Source organism: Schistocerca nitens, chromosome 3, assembly GCF_023898315.1.
Source record: "Schistocerca nitens isolate TAMUIC-IGC-003100 chromosome 3, iqSchNite1.1, whole genome shotgun sequence".
In the NCBI taxonomy this organism is placed as follows: Eukaryota; Metazoa; Arthropoda; class Insecta; order Orthoptera; family Acrididae; genus Schistocerca; species Schistocerca nitens.
The window spans coordinates 169,741,643-169,759,621 of NC_064616.1; the positions used below are offsets into that span (position 1 = coordinate 169,741,643).

Consider the following 17,979-nt stretch of genomic DNA (forward strand, 5'->3'; position numbering starts at 1 on the left):
GGGAGGGGGAGGGGTGGGCCAATTAACTGACCGTTTCTCGTTTGCTTCCTGCAACCAGATGTGAAGAGTCTGTAGTTATTTGTGTCCTGTGCTTGTGCAAGGTAGTGTTGAGGGATTGTTGTTGTCTATAAAAGGTGAGATGTAGGGCAGCAAATAGACTGCTCCTCATGAAAAGATGCTAGGGGGGGCCCAAACGCCGAAATTAATTTATGCATCCGGCTGACAGATCATCATCTACAGCGTTATCTGCCCGCACATCACTCTCTGACACACAAAAGTGTGTGTGTTTTTTTTAGTTTAACCTCGGTTCAAACCAGGTATCTCATAGTTGAGCATCATCACACAATCGCTGGTTAGCAGCCCGCATCTCGTGGTCGTGCGGTAGCGTTCTCGCTTCCCACGCCCGGGTTCCCGGGTTCGATTCCCGGCGGGGTCAGGGATTTTCTCTGCCTCGTGATGGCTGGGTGTTGTGTGCTGTCCTTAGGTTAGCTCGGTTTAAGTAGTTCTAAGTTCTAGGGGACTTATGACCACAGCAGTTGAGTCCCATAGTGCTCAGAGCCATTTCAACCTGGTTAGCAGTTACCATTACGAAGGCGCATTCTTTCGATAATATGGGCCAAGTTTCGCCTATCTATTTCTGGACCACAGGTCTGAGAGCCTGTGACTGCAGATACATTTCGTTTTATTTCATAATAAAACATTTACCGGTTCCTTTTATAGTACTTAATTGCCGTAAGACGTGTTATCTTCGGCTGGCGTTAGTTTACACTACTGTCTTTTTTAACTTATTTGCCTGATAGTTTCCACGATTTTTATATAATTAGCGTAGTGTCGAAACAAAATGTGACATACCTACAAAGTAATTGTTTAATATTTGCTTACACGTATTTGCAAAGCTTTTCTGGGTGTAAAATTTTCTCTGAGTTAGCGATCGCCTCGCAAGAAACACATATAGGCTACTGTTCTCTATTTTCAGTCGATTAATCTTTCTTCTAATTTAACTAAATAAATTCACGCGAAACCCAAGGCAACACAGTGGATGCGAGCGTTTTAACACAAAATCCTTGTGTTCAGTGAAATATACTTCCATTGATAAATTAAAGTGCTCTTTCCAGGAGGCACTTGTAGACTCAAGCAGTTTCGCGTAGCATAGCGCGGTTCAGTATTTTCATTACTTCACTTGCACAAAACAAATTTAGGAAAAGTGCTGGGAAAAAAACTCGATGATGGAATCCTGAACCTTTGGTTTTGGCCGCGCATTCACATTTTAACGAGCAAAGACGATTATGACCTTCAGACTTCTTTCGTTGCATTATTTTGCCAAATTTGCCTGTGACAGCAGACTGTGGACTTCGTACATAATATGTGCCACTGTTGTATCAGTAACTGATTGTTTAATACTCTATTAACTCAGGCGACGTCTATGATTCCACTACAATGTTTTTCTCCGTCACCATCCCTGTTTTCTGTTACTGAATAAAAACACAGTGATTTAATTTCCCTCATCTTATTTCCGCCTATGGCAGAATGTATCGCCTTTCTGCGAATTTTATGTTTCTTTTATCTTTGGCACTAATCTCTTTGTCCATTCCGTATTTGCACAACTACACTTATTTCTGTAAGACGTTATTGCGCAAATTTGATCATTAAATTCACTTAAACGAACACAAAAAAGTTAAATAAACAAAACAAGGTGAAAATAAACACAGCAAAATCCAGAGAAGCGGAGCACACTAATTTAATTAGCTAGATACGATTTCATCTGCTGTTTTTCCATTGAGACATGAATGAACCTCGCTTGCATACAATAAAAGGATTAAAAGCTAAATCCTAGGAGCAGTACCGTAGCATATTTCCACATCTTGAATCTACACTGAGGTGACAAAAATCGTGGGATACCTCCTAAGATCGTGTCGGACCTCCTTTTGCCCGGCCTACTGCAGCAACTCAACGTGGTATGGACTCAACAAGTCGCTGGATGTCCCCTGCAGAAATATTGAACCATGCTGCCTCTATAGCCGTCCACAATAACGAAAATGTTGCTGGTGCACGATTTGTGCACGAACTGACCTCTCCATTATGTCCCACAAATGTTCGATGGGACTTTCTGGGTGGCCAAATCATTCACTCGTATTGTCCAGAATGTTCTTCAAACCAGTTGTGGCCAGGTGACAAGGAGTATCGTTGTTTGGGAACATGAATGGCTTCAAATGGTCTCCAAGTAACGGAACATAACTATTTCCAGTCAATGATCGATACAGTTTGACCAAAGGACCCAGTCTATTCCGCCGGCCGCGGTGGTCTCGCGGTTCTAGGCGCGCAGTCCGGAACCGTGGGACTGCTACGGTCGCAGGTTCGAATCCTGCCTCGGGCATGGATGTGTGTGATGTCCTTAGGTTAGTTAGGTTTAAGTAGTTCTAAGTTCTAGGGGACTGATAACCACAGCAGTTGAGTCCTATAGTGCTCAGAGCCATTTGAACCATTTTGAACCCAGTCTATTCCATGTAAACACTGCCCACACCATTATAGAGCCACCACCAGCTTACACAGTGGCTTGTTGACAACTTGGGTCCATGGCTTCGCAGAGTCTCTGCCACACTCGAACCCCACCATAAGCTCTTACCAACTGAAATCGTCTAAGGTCCAGCCGATGTGGCCACGAGCCCAGGAGAAGTAGTGGAGACGATGTCGTTGCTATTAGCAAAGGCTTTCGCGGCGATTGTTTGCTGCCATAGCCCATTAATGCCCCATTTCGCGGCACTGTCCTAACGTATACGTTCGTCGTACGTCCCACATTGATTTCTCAGATTATTTCACAGAGTGTTGCTTGTCTGTTAGCACTGGCAATTCTACGCAAACGCCGGTGCTCTGCCGGCCGCTGTGACCGAGCGATTCTAGGCGCTTCAGTCCGGAACCGCACTGGTGCTACGGTCGCAGGTTCGAATCCTGCCTCAGGCATGGATGTGTGTGATGTCCTTAGGTTAGTTAGGTTTAAGTAGTTCTAAGTCTAGGGGACTGATGACCTCAGATGTTAAGTCCCATAGTGCTCAGAGCCATTTGAACCATTTGAGCCGGTGCTCTCGGTCGTTAAGCGAAATCCGTCGGCCACTGCGTTGACTGTGATGAGAGATAATGCCTGCGTTGTGGTATTCTTGGCACACTCTTGACGCTGTGGATCTCGGAATACTGAATTTCCTAACGATTCCCGAAAGGGAATGTCCCATGTCCAAGTACCTTTCCGCGTTCAAAGTGTGTTAAATCCCGTCGTGCGGCCATGAACACGTCGGAAACCATTTCACATGAATCATCTGAGCATGAATGACAGCTCCGCCAATGCACTGCCCTTTTATACCTTGTGTACGCTATACTACCGACATCTGTATATATGCATATCGCTATCGCTATGACCTCAAGTGTGTAACAGCCAGGCGTTATTGTTCATCAGAACTCAATAAAACCGTTGTACATTTTGTTTGAAAATTGATAGACCTGATGTAGTATTTCTAATGTTGTTCATTGTCTCCAAAAGACAAAGAGCTCGATATTAAACATAAAACTGATAATACTGTGTTTCCATTTCTTGAGGCATCTTGTAAAAACCACTGGAAATTTTGCAATGTATAAACGTTTAATGTGGTAGAAGTTAAGTCCAAAATGGTTCACAGTGTTTATTGGACAGTCTTGACTAGAAAACTGTTCATATATCTGCCCGAAAGGACCAAACAGAAGCATTGGCAAAAGTGCTCAGGACGTAAACAGACCCCCCCCCCCTTTTTTTGTCTCCCGCCGATTCATTGGTTCACTGTGACTTAAGTCCTTTGAATTTTACACTCACCTCTATGGGCCTAGTTATGTAATTACTACTTTTTCTATTCATTGTCTTTGTAATACAAAGTAAAGGAACGGATTCCCTCTAGCATACAGTACAGGTCAGGCCATTTTTGCGAAAGCAACGAGACAAGCATACCAGATTTAAAACAACGCAAAGTCTCCAACATCGGCAGTAGATTACAGGAGCTCGAAACTTCGCGCAGTCTTCGGATTGGACCTAGGAAACTGCGGTTTTCTTTCCTGACGACTATTGACACAACTTCTTGAGATGTCTGAGTGTTTTATTTTTGTGTGTGGAGTGCGTGACGACTGTGTTGTGTTAGTGTCTTCATCATTACCGAGCGAGCTCGGCCTCGATTTCGTTAGTAACAGGACTAGCCACCTTGTTTCAGGTTTTCCGTCGTCTCCCTAAATCACTTCAGACGAATGCCGGGATGATTCCGTCGACGAGGTCAGGTCCATTTTGTTTTCCTTTTCTTCCTCAGCTGTGTGCCCAGTCTCGAAATTGACCACGAATGATGGCGGTTGAGTCTAGGCTTATTCTGCGCACCTACGTTACGCAATCTCCGACAGCCAGTGATCATTCAGTATTGTTCTGAGTGCTCTACTGTGAATGCCGTGGCTAAAGCAAACATTAAACGTGTTCAGTGAATTTCTGTTTCATACGTTGCGAGTAGTCATCGCTGATGGTGACGGGAAGTGACAAATGCAGCATAACAGAGCGAGAGACATATTTTAGAATAAGTATGCTTTCGTAAAGAGCAAAGCATCCACATGCACATACTTCAACTGTCGCTCGGAATCGGCAGCAATGCAATCCACGTCTGTACCTCGATATGCGCGAACCGCCATCGTCCGTGGATCGGACTGTCGGACTGTAATTGTTAAACTCGATATCGGAAGAAACTGGGCTGAACGTGGCGGCGTCACAAAGCCTCTTCCGTCAGTGCAGCCCAAAGCTTCAACGGAAGGAGCAGTACCAACGGTATTTAATAGTATCACTCGAAACACCACAAAGAAAACTGGACTTTAATACAGCACATCAGAGCAAACCGCCTAAAATTGGTAACTGCCATAGACGTGGGAGAATTTATAATGGCATCTTCTCTTTCTGGCGAAGAGTTTACAAACTGGATTAAGCAGTAGCAAATTATGGGTTTAGATTCAAACTGGAAATTGGGTAAATGAGACTTCTTCTTTTGTTTTTTTTCCGTTGTGAAATGAGTGTGTTAATTATGCATAGGAAATCTTAACTATTGTGAATCTGGTTTTTTATTGTACGATTATATGCTGAGTGAAGCGACGAAAGAAAATTTGTACCAATGCCAGGACTCGAAGCTGGGTCTCCTGCTCTCTAGGCACTTGCGCTAACCACTACGCCCCCTGGGACACTGGCTGTGCTCAACTACACGGACTACCCTAGTACGCCTCCCTCCACAGTTCAAATTTCCATTCACTCCTCAGCCCACTTCGTGTCCCCCTATTTTCATTCGTCACTGCAGTCTGCATATATACATCTTATATATGATTGAGACTTGAAAAGGTCTCTGGGACTATATAATTTCATTTGATTTTTTGTTTCTATGGATCTCGTAAAGAGTACCTAATATGATATTCGCAAAAAAAGACGGGCATTTCTGTAGTACATGGTACCACTTGTATAGATATGTAGGCACGCTCCGTACTACTACAATTATGTATTTACAACTGTAGAACTACTGGTTAATAATCGTATTAACTGCAGTAAAGAATTCTTAACAACTACTCCCTACTCATGTGAGATGAGTTTTCCTCATTCGACGCTTACATGACTGTCTACTCACACGTTGTTAAAATGTTCTTGCTGACACGGTACTTACCTTTAAAAACTGCTCTACAGACCTGCAAAGAGCTAAGCGTATTCTGGACCGGAGGGAATCCATCACTCTTCGGACAGCGTGCTCCACAAGAATGAGATATAGTTATTTATTTACACGTTTTTTTTTTCCCGTAACTCGTTAGCGATACGAGCGACTACAAGTGATTTACGCGTTGCGCCAGCTGCCGGCGCTTGCAACCAACCAACTTCTCATTTGTTCCCCATCGCTACGCTCCCTCGTTCCCCCCCCCCCCGCCCCTTCCATCCCCACCCTCCTCCCCTCCCCCCACAATATCCATTCACTTTTGTCCGGCTGCAGCTCATATTCCGGCGAGCTGTTGACTGCGGCACAGTGTGACGCCCGGCACAATTTATCGGCTCGCGTCACACTGCGTCGACCCACGTACTGCTCGAAGCTGTCGAGACACGCGTAACGTATTCACGTTCGTAATAACCATTGTTTCGCGACGCAGTATTTCTGTTGAATAGACACACTTACGGCTACGCCGTATGCATCCATCACTTCAACCTAAACGAACTTTTAAAAACCTCTAAACCAAAATATGAATGTTGCCAAACCAGAACTAAGAGAATGGTGCATCTACAGGGGACAGGCAAAATAATGTGAACAGTGTTAGTAATGGAATGGTTGTGTTTGACGGTCAACAACGCAGGTAAGACACTTGTCGTGCTGGACTGCGCGTGTTCAGTACGGACTAGGCATCAGTGCAGTTTGTTTACGAGTACTGCACACTTCGTATTTGCATTCAATGGCCTAGTTCGACGTGCAATGAAAGACCTATCAGAGTTCCAAAGAGAGCAGCTTATGGGGCCCCGATTAGCTGGAGCATCAGTAACCAAGACGGCCAACTTATTGAATGTTTCAAGAGCAACTGTTCCAACAGTCATGACAGCCTACACAAAACATGGAAAGGCATCGTCGTGTAAATGTAATAGTGGGCGCAAATCAAAACTAAATGACAGAGATCGTCGTACGCTAACACGAACTGTGTCAAAACAACACAAAATTACGGCGGCTAAAGTGACTGCAGAGCTCAAAAGCCATCTTGGAGCCTCGTATCTATCGACACTGTCCGCCGAGAACTCCATAAAGCGAATATTCGTGGTCGAGCTTCTATACCGAATTAGTGACGACAATCAACGCAAAGAAGCGTAGAACATGGTGTCAGGAGCTTGAATCCTGGACGGCTGATTAGTGAAAACACGTCATACGGTCCGACGAGTCAACGTTTTTGATATTTCCAACATCGGGCCAGGCTTACGTCTGGAGAACGCCAAAAGAAGCCTACAATCGTAATTGCTTGATTCCAACGTTTAAATAAGGAAGAGGAAGTGTGATGGTGTGGGCAGCCATATCATGGTATTCTGCTGGTCCCATCATTACTCTCAAAGGCTGTGTTGCAGCCAACGATTATGTGAATATTTTAGGCGATCAGGTGCTCACCATGATTCAAATGTTGTTCCTCAACAATGACTCTGTATTTCAGGACGGTAAAGCACCCATTCACACAGCCAGGACAGTACAATCGTGGTATGAGGAGCATGCAACTGAACTGCAGCGTCTTCCCTGGCCAGCACAGTCCCCAAACTTGAACATCATCGAACCCTTGTGGGCGGTATTGGAGCGCAGATTACGGAGCAGATTTCCGTCTCCCTCGTCGCTACGGGAGTTAGAAGAGGTTCTGATCGAAGAGTGGCATAACATTCCACTGGAGACTATACAGTCATTATATGCCAGTATTCCAAGAAGAATCGCAGCTGTATTGCGGGCAAATGAGGATCTAACCCCTTATTAATAAATCATTGCCAAGTAAGTACAGGTGTCCACATTGATTTGCCTATCCCCAGTACACTCGCGTCCAAAATTAAAGCAACAAATGGAAATTTTTCAAGGCTGCCTTTATTTTGACACAGGTGATAATGTAGAAACAGTGTAAACAACACAAAAGATAAACAACTGTAATATGCGTAACGGCAGACAAAAATGTTCTTAGTTTTTTCCAACTTAACAGATTTACACACACATGCCGACAACTGGTCAATGTGCGCAGCATGGGGTGTTGCCACGTCTGGCTGCAATACAGGCCTGACGACGACGGAGCATGCTGTGAGTGATGTCATCAGTCTCAAATGGTTCAAATGGCGCTGAGCACTATGGGACTTAATTTCTGAGGTCATCAGTCCCCTAGAACTTAGAACTACTTAAACCTAACTAACCTAAGGACATCACACACATCCATTCCCGAGGCAGGATTCGAACCTGCGACCTTAGCGGTCGCGCGGTTCCAGACTGAAGCGCCTAGAACCGCTTGGCCACTCCAGCCGGCCATCAGTCTCATGTTGAAGCAATAACGCCCATTTTTCCTGCAGAGCTGCTCGCAAGTCTCGGAGAGTGGATGTTGACGTGATGCAAACTGTCTTCTTAGTGCATCCCTGCCATGCTCTATGGAATTCAAATCGGGAGAACGAACAGGCCACGCCATGCATGCAGTACCTTCCGTTTCCAAGAAAACATCAACCAGCCGTGTTCTATGAGGTCGAGCGTTATCATCCATCAATACAAAGTGTGGGCCCACACCACTTCGCGACAGCCGCACATACGGCCCCAACAACTCGTCGCGATACCTGACAGCAGTTAAACCTTGCCGATTCACTCGTACAACTTCATGAAGAGGTGTTGCAGTGGTCAACATGCCCACACCATTAAGGATCCTCCTCGATATCGGTCTCTTTCCACAATGTTTGTGTCCCGAAATCGTGTTCCACGTTCCCTCCAGATGCGAATACGTCGAGAATCACTCACCAGACCAAATCGGGAGTGAACTGCGGAAAGAACATTGGCCCACTGTTCGACCGTCGAGGTGGCATGTGGACGACTCCACTCTAAACGTTCCCTTCTGTGAAGACGCAGCAGAGGCACACATACAAAAGGTCGACGACAATAAAGGCTACTCTGGCAAAGCCTTCTGTACATCAACGCCTGTTTGCAGCTAGGGTGTCCATTTAATTATCATTTCGTTTCTAGCAAAGCTGCATGGTCATCCACGGTAACTCTTCTTTCGGGAACAGATACTACCGTCATGTATAGTTAAAATATGGCTTCCCGGCCATTGACCTTCTTGTGCGAACGCACACGCTATGCCCGAACTCGTACGGGACTTGGTGGATTAATCTGCCACGAGTAATGAGTATGATGGGCAAACATCTATTAGGCGCACTACGAATGTAGTGGTGTGGACATGTTGGGAATGTGGATCTCACGGGGAGCGTGCAAGGGATAAGTCCCTGCAGACGCACTATCCTCTGTGCCCGCGGTGGCTCAGATGGATAGAGCGTCTGCCATGTAAGCAGGAGATCCCGGGTTCGAGTCCCGGTCGGGGCACACATTTTCAACATGTCCCCAATGAAGTACATCAACGCCTGTTTGCAGCTAGGGTGTCCATTTAATTATCATTTCGTTTCTAGCAAAGCTGCATGGTCATCCACGGTAACTCTTCTTTCGGGAACAAATATTACCGTCATGTATACTTCTGTACAGTGTTTGTTTCGATACGGCAGGTCCAGTGGATGCTGCGAGGTCAGATGCCAGTTGTCGTGCAGTAGTAAGGCAGTACCGTCGTGCCTTTACGGCCAAATAACGGTCCTCTCTTTTTGATATCACACATGGTCGGCCCTACCCTGGTATTGGTATACTGTTTCGGTCTCTACACATTGTCGCCACATCCGAGAAACAACAGAACGATTCACATGAAGCCTTCGGGCCACATCAGTTTGCGACTGTCGTGCTTCCATTCTTCCTATGGCCCTCCCCCGCAGAGTCTGGTAGGTATCTTGTTTGTACCATACTGCACCGTCTGTGACTGTATACACAGCGATTGTGGATGTGGGACTACCTGCCACGTTACCCCGCTTGAAAGGTGCCCTGACGTCATCGTTGTCGTGGTTGTCCGTTAACCGGCATGTCATCCTTCGTGCAGAACACGATCGTTCAGACATCTGTCGACCTTTTGCGTAATTATACCGCGTATTAGACACAAGACTGGGAAATAGCGGTTTGTTGCTTTAATTTTGGACACCAACGTATATCCCTGCTTTGACATCATACTAACTATTACGTAACCTACCCTTCTCAGGTTGGGATTCCAACCCACCTTCCTTCTGTCTACGTGGAATATTACCCACCTCAAGACACCGACATCCTGTCTGTTTCATCAGGGGTTATCAGCGTTTCTGAGTTCGTGGCTCCCTTGTAGGATACCTTGTGAAAATTGAAATAATTAATAAAAACAAGTTACGTATAAAATAATGCTACGCTTGAGCTTTTGCTTCTTGTTACGCAACTTGTTAAACCTTTGTAGCGAGTGAGATAAAGCTACTCTCATGTCCTTCTCCACACCGAGTCTTGATATGTACTTGGTTTTATGATAGCTAATGCCGAAAACACACACCCGCAAAGATAGGAGGTTGTGGAAGGAATTAATTAATATCGTCAGTGCTTCCTTGCTCAATCTTGGAAACTATTTCGTTACTGAATACCAAAATGGTGGCAATGTGACTGATCAAAACTCTACTCTTAGTGAAGAACCTGATTAAAGTTATACCAGCTCTTCCTCTTCTGCAGTACTGAAATCAGAAGGAGAATCATTACTGAAGGGATTTTGAATCCACTGAGACCTACCACAGTTTTCAGAAAAGTATTTTTCAAAATAAACGTGGAGTTCAGATATGTCCATTTACACAAAAAATACCTGCGGTAAGACGTATCTCATTGTCGCTTATAAAATTCTGCAAATATCGTCTTTTAAAAGCCGAAACTTCAGCAATATGCTGAATGAAATGAGTTACACTTCGTTGCAGAGACACATTCAGTTACTTTAACTTCTCAAATATACTACATAACTGTGCAACCTTTAATAGAAAGTCAGTGTCTTAGAAAGCACGTAGCAGTGGTATGATTTTGTTCTTCCACGTAAGAACAGCCTTCTCGCCTAAGTTAAAAATGCGCGATAATACGTTTCCGCTGAAAAAACAACCGAGTGCTGTTATAAAGTAAATCCCTCCTTCTAATTTTTTCCGTAATTTTTTCATGACGTTCCGCTCCTAAACCTTGAATTCGACAATTAATGTAGCGTCAGGCAAAGGAATGTGCAAAAGCTGTTTTGCCATGAACTGTCCACACACAATGGATATCATGTCAATACCACACGGTAGAGTTTGTCCTCGTGCAGTCGTGTGTGCTTTTTTACATTTTGCCACTCAGAAAACTGCATTGTAGGACGTTAGAAGTGCTTTGTGAGAGAGTTTCGCCTGTTTAGAAATTATGATTTTTGTTCTTTCATTGACTCAGTTTTCTAGAAAAATACTGTCTTGGTTTTACCTTGTCATTCTTGTAAACACTTTCTAAATGACGCCTAAATTTGCTTGGTATTATGCATTCAACAAAAATACTGTCAAACCCAGCTGTGGATGCTCTTCATTGTTCACAACAGTGCACGTGATACCGAAATTTAAATGACTGTGGTCGTATCTTCCGTACTTGAGTTTCCTATCTTCATTACCACTTTCCTTGTTGTCCTCAGAAAGTTCTCCATCTTCACTTCCACTTAACAAATTTGAAGACTTTTCCAAAGTTTATCGCCTTTATCAACGTTATAACAAAGTCACAATATAGTGAAAACTGGATAAAAACAGAATAATCGCTGCCGGTGCCGTGTGTAACGCGTGCTAATTCAGCTTCGAAGTTATGACTGCTTACGCAGGCTGGCCAATTACTAAAGTGAAATTCTCCGAGGCACCTGCGGCGCCTTGTGTGAACTCAGGCCAGCGGTAACTGCATACTTGCAAAGAGGTCACGCATGTCTTCTATATTTATCTAATGGTTTACATATAGGCCAAGAAGCGGTGGGTAACTTCAGTGACGTTTAAATTACAAGCGTGTATAATCTACAGTTTGAAGTAAAATATGGTAATATTTTAGATTTACGAGGGCGTGCTGGAAAGTAATGCTTCCGATTCTTTTGTATCAAAACTCTTTAAAAATGTTTTAAAAATAAAATAAACATTGATAACATTCTACATCTTTGTTCTTCGTGTATACGTACATTTTTTCTCTCAGCCGAGTCACTTTGGTGACGAACGCATTTCTCCCTGCGATGAACCTGTTTTTGATACCGTGTTTGACCTTGTTGACGGAACCACAACCTCACTTCTGCTTGGCACCGCTTCATCACTATCAAAGTGAAATCATAAAAAGTTTTCTTTAAGTTCTGAAAACGTAAACATCGGATGGGACAAATCGGGACTGTATGAAGGATGGATGGTCGATAACAGTAAATCCAGGGCGTCGGATTCTTGCAAATGTCGCAGCGCTCGTATGTGGTCTGGCATTGTAATACTGAAGGGGAGAGATCTCCATGTGGGGATGAACTCTTCGAATTCGAAACTCGCTTACAGCGGTTCTAGGCACTTCAGTCCGGAACCGCGCTACTGTTACGGTCTCAGGTTCCAGTCCTACCTCGGGCATGGATGTGCGTGATGTCCTTAGGTTGGTTAGGTTTAAGTACACTCCTGGAAATGGAAAAAAGAACACATTGACACCGGTGTGTCAGACCCACCATACTTGCTCCGGACACTGCGAGAGGGCTGTACAAGCAATGATCACACGCACGGCACAGCGGACACACCAGGAACCGCGGTGTTGGCCGTCGAATGGCGCTAGCTGCGCAGCATTTGTGCACCGCCGCCGTCAGTGTCACCCAGTATGCCGTGGCATACGGAGCTCCATCGCAGTCTTTAACACTGGTAGCATGCCGCGACAGCGTGGACGTGAACCGTATGTGCAGTTGACGGACTTTGAGCGAGGGCGTATAGTGGGCATGCGGGAGGCCGGGTGGACGTACCGCCGAATTGCTCAACACGTGGGGCGTGAGGTCTCCACAGTACATCGATGTTGTCGCCAGTGGTCGGCGGAAGGTGCACGTGCCCGTCGACCTGGGACAGGACCGCAGCGACGCACGGATGCACGCCAAGACCGTAGGATCCTACGCAGTGCCGTAGGGGACCGCACCGCCACTTCCCAGCAAATTAGGGACACTGTTGCTCCTGGGGTATCGGCGAGGACCATTCGCAACCGTCTCCATGAAGCTGGCCTACGGTCCCGCACACCGTTAGGCCGTCTTCCGCTCACGCCCCAACATCGCTTCTGCCTTGGTGCCAATGATGGTCGTATGCGTGTTTGGCGCCGTGCAGGTGAGCACCACAATCAGGACTGCATACGACCGAGGCACACAGGGCCAACACCCGGCATCATGGTGTGGGGAGCGATCTCCTACACTGGCCGTACACCACTGGTGATCGTCGAGGGGACACTGAATAGTGCACAGTACATCCCAACCGTCATCGAACCCATCGTTCTACCATTCCTAGACCGGCAAGGGAACTTGCTGTTCCAACAGGGCAATGCACGTCCGTATGTATCCCGTGCCACCCAACGTGCTCTAGAAGGTGTAAGTCAACTACCCTGGCCAGCAAGATCTCCGGATCTGTCCCCCATTGAGCATGTTTGGGACTGGATGAAGCGTCGTCTCACGCGGTCTGCACGTCCAGCACGAACGCTGGTCCAACTGAGGCGCCAGGTGGAAATGGCATGGCAAGCCGTTCCACAGGACTACATCCAGCATCTCTACGATCGTCTCCATGGGAGAATAGCAGCCTGCATTGCTGCGAAAGGTGGATATACACTGTACTAGTGCCGACATTGTGCATGCTCTGTTGCCTGTGTCTATGTGCCTGTGGTTCTGTCAGTGTGATCATGTGATGTATCTGACCCCAGGAATGTGTCAATAAAGTTTCCCCTTCCTGGGACAATGAATTCACGGTGTTCTTATTTCAATTTCCAGGAGTGTAGTACTAAGTCTAGGGGACTGATGACCTCAGATGTTAAGTCCCATAGTGCTTAGAGCCATTTGAACCATTTGAAGAATGTGATAGTATACCTAAAAGCTTTATGAGTATGGTACCGTGTTATAATGTAAAAAATTGTAGTGGGGAAGCCAACGTTGGTTTCCCTGATGTTATTTAATCTGTACTTTTAACAAGTAGTTAAGGGAAAAAAATGAAAAATTTGGGAAAGGAATTAAAGTTCGCCGGCCGAAGTGGCCGAGCGGTTCTAGTCGCTACAGTCTGGAACCGCGCGACCGCTACGGTCGCAGGTTCGAATCCTGCCTCGGGCATGTATGTGTGTGATGTCCTTAGGTTAGTTCGGTTTAAGTAGTTCTAAGTTCTAGGGGACTGATGACCTCAGAAGTTAAGTCCCATAGTGCTCAGAGCCATTTGAACCAATTAATGTTCAAGAAGAAGAAAAAAAACCGTGAGGTTTGCGGTTGACATTGCAATTCTGTCAGAGACTGCAAAGGGCTTCGAAGAGCAGCTGAATGGAGTGGACAGTGTCTTGAAAAGTAGATGTTTAAGAAAAACATCAACAAAATCAAAATATGGATGATGGACTGCAGTGTAATTAAATCGAGCGATACTGGGGGAACTGGATTAGGAAACGATACACTGGAATTAATATGAGAGTATTGTTATTTTGGCAGTAAAATAACTGATTATGCCGAATTACAGAAGATAGAAAACGTAGACTGGGAACGGCAAGAAAAGTGTTCGTCAAGAAGAGAAATGTATTGACATCGAATATAGATTTCAGTACTAGGAAGTCGCATTTTTCTGGAGTGTAGACCTCTATGGATGTGAAACGTGGGCAATAAACAGTCCAGACAAGAAGAGAATAGAGGCTTTTGGATTGTGGTGCTACAGAAGAATGCTGAAGATTACGAGGACATGGTGTAAAGTAAAGTCTCCGATTTTTTTGTGAAAACTCTTAAAATTTTGTAAATAAAACTAATGTTATTCACATTCTACATCTTTGTTTCCAGAATGAGATATTCACTCTGCAGCGGAGTGTGCGCTGATATGAAACTTCCTGACAGATTAAAACTGTGTGCCGGACCGAGACTCGAACTCGGGACCTTTGCCTTTCGCGGGCAAGTGCTCCACCGTCTGAGCTACCCAAGCACGACTCACGCTCAGTCTTCACAGCTTTACTTCTGCCAGTATCTCGTCTCCTACCTTCCAAACTTCACAGAAGTTCTTCTGCGAACCTAGGTAGAGCACTTGCCCGCGAAAGGCAAAGGCCTGAGTTCGAGTCTCGGTCCGGCACACAGTTTTAATCTGTCAGGAAGTTTTACATCTTTGTTGTTCACGACTACATATTTGCAGCTCTCTGCCGCTAGAGGGCTCCGAATTCTATTGTGTAACGTGGTGGAGTGTAACGTAACTGTGTAAGTGCGTGAAAAGCAGCGTGCCGTAACCGAGTTTCGAATTCGATGAGTTCGTCCACCCACGGAGCACCGTGTTCTTCCGCACGACAAAGCCAGACCACACATGAGAGCCGCGACGCCTGCAACGATTCGACACTTGGGGTTCACTGTGATCGATCATCAGCAGTACAGTCCCGATTTGGCGCCAAAAGATTTTCATCTGTTTCCAAAGCTTAAAGAACACATTCTAGGACTTTACTTTGACAGTGATGAAGCGGTGAAAGCAGAGGTGAGGTTGTGGCTCCATCAACAACGTCAAACATTCTACAGTGACGGTATCAACATACTGGTCTCTCGTTGGGAGAAATGTGAAGTCAGGTCTGTGTTAATAAATAATATGTAGACTCGAAGAATAAAGATATAGAATATTAATAACGTTTGTTTTATTTAAAAAGCTTAGGAGTTTTCACATAACAATCGGGTGACATTACTTTTCACCACGCCCTCATAGATGGGTCGATTATGTAACTAACGAGGAGGTACTGAACAGAATTGGGGAGAAAAGAAATTTGTGGTGTAACTTGACTATAAGAAGGGAGACATTCTGACACATTAAGGGGGGAGAGGGGGAGGTAATTGTAGAGGGAAACCAAGAGACGAATATAGTATGTAGGATAAAAATGATGTAGGCCGCAGAAGTTATGAAGAGGCTTGCACAGACTAGAGCAGTATGGAGAGCTGCATCGAGCCAATCTTCGGACTGAGGGCCGGAACAACAACAACATGTAAGTAATCTGAATTTCGTATTCCATTTACGTGTCACTGTCCTGTAGAATAATTGCGTAGTTTCCTGTACGTCTGTTAGGCTTTCATTCGCGCGTTTGCTTCGTAGTAGTGGTTGTAGCGCGTAGACGAAATCGCGGAACATAAATACTTGTTCTGCTTTAATAAAGCAAAAACACGACGAACTCTACCCGCCTCTCTTGCTGGCGCCGTCTTCTCCATTACAGCTTATCATTTATTTTCGACGGGAAAGTTCGACAAAACGTCCTCGAAATAACTAATCTTCCCTCATCGTTAATTAAATCCTTTTGCTGCACTAGCCTGTAACGCTCCGTATACACAGTCGAGAACTTAGTGCCGTGGATCGAAAGTGGGACGCAGGTCTTCACCACGACCTCTTTTAGATAGTAATCTACAGTCTCTATGATGGTCTCGAAAGGGAAATCCTGTCAGTTCAGTTCTATGAATCTCACGAATTTTAGCTTTTTAAAAAATAACTTTTAGTTGTTAAATCTTATTTTCTACATTCGACCTCATTGCTTACCTTTTCAGTGGGCGTTTTTCATAATTCCTGACAGCAAGAAAATTATATTTCCACAGTCACTGCATTACGGTGTGTTTCCGCTAATCACTGTAGCAGTCATTATTTTTATCCGGAAACATGTGACCTCTTGTTTCTGTAAGTAGTCATTAACGTTGCACATGGCTCTAGATATATAATTTCTGAAGCATAAATGATTCGTATCAGAGTCGCTGCTTACTCAAACTAAAGATTCAAAAACCGTCAATATTAGCTTTCACGTATCCGGAACCATTAATTAACGCTCGCTGATAAACTTCTCGGACGTTTCTGATAATTATAGTTACTAATATTTCATAACATATATTAATGTTCCCAGTATATTCATAGCAAATCTGTGAAAGCATATTTGACCAACGGAGATATTTAAGTAGAAATCCAGAAGTACTTTCGTGAACATTGGAGTGCACGGTCTCAAATCATCGGAGAGGGAAGACCGAGATGTGAGAAAATGTATTCAAAGTGCTGTTCTTCCATTTTTTCCTTTTCTAAAAGATTATTATGTAGTAATATTTGTTACTTCCTATTGAGAATAAACGTTACCGTTACAAGTCTTTTTCCTTTTCAAATCTCGCTCCTGATGCTAAATGAAAATAATTCTCATTTTGAGCCGAGCGAGGTGCCCAAGCGCTTAAGCTTACTGGACTCGCATTTAGGAAGACTGTTGTCTAAATTCCACTTCGACTATTGAGATTTAGTTTTTCCGCCCTCTCCGAATGTTTACAGAAAATTCCCGTACTGTTGCTTCGAAAGAGGGAAGCCCACTTTCCTGCTCCATCCATGTAAAATCCGAACTAGTGTTTCTCTTTCAATACTGTCGTTGCTAGCAGGAATTTGAACCCTAATCTTACTTCTCTTTTGCCTATTCGTAATATATTGAAATGTTTCGAAGACTGGCTGACAATCTGCAGTTTATCACGTGCGCGTTTCTACGCTTAACTAAAAAACTGTATCCACACGATCTCTTTCTGCAAAGTGAATCCAACAATGCTCGACTGCTAGCCCCAACCCTATTACCATCAGCAGAAGGCCACGCCACACGACAAGACGCAGTTAGCTGCCCGCTGGCTGTTATAGCGACTCCTTAACATCATCTGAAAGAGTTCTGCTAGAGTCACAAGTTATATTGATGAAACTTTCGTGCTACACTCTTTTATGGCAGCAATGAACTCATCAGCCTCCTTTTTTATGTCCATCTTTCTGCAACGAGGAGTTAAGAAGTGGAGTGTTACACGTACCGACAAAGAAGAACATCTGGCCTAGTTTTTCTCCCGATTCTTACTGTTCTATAGTGATGCAGAGCATTGTCAGTTGGATTCCATTGTGGCTGTAGTCCATCTTTTGAGGACTTTGGTCGACATTTGCCTGGTCAGACTTTTACACTGAAACGTGGAGTCTCAATAGAAGCTGCTATCGGTTGGCTCAGAGACCGCTGTTTTGCAGAGGAATTGTGGAATTACCTTCCTCTTTGAATTGTTGCTCCATAGTTCCTAGAACAATACCTTGAACTGAGGTCACCCCGAATTAATAAATGCCGGCCGGGGTGGCCAAGCGATTCAAGACGCTACAGTCTGGAACCGCACGACCGC

General features: G+C 44.8%; 1 protein-coding gene and 1 non-coding gene across 2 annotated transcripts in view; both read left to right on the top strand.

Moving 5' to 3' along the window:
- The window catches only part of LOC126248110 (dystrophin, isoforms A/C/F/G/H-like), a 1,130,095-nt gene that overhangs the window by 162,407 nt on the left and 949,709 nt on the right, over window positions 1-17,979 (top strand). The gene's annotated exons all lie outside the window — the stretch shown is intronic.
- On the top strand, window positions 9,018-9,092 carry Trnat-ugu (transfer RNA threonine (anticodon UGU)). The gene has a single exon. It is a non-coding gene; the product is annotated as a tRNA-Thr (tRNA).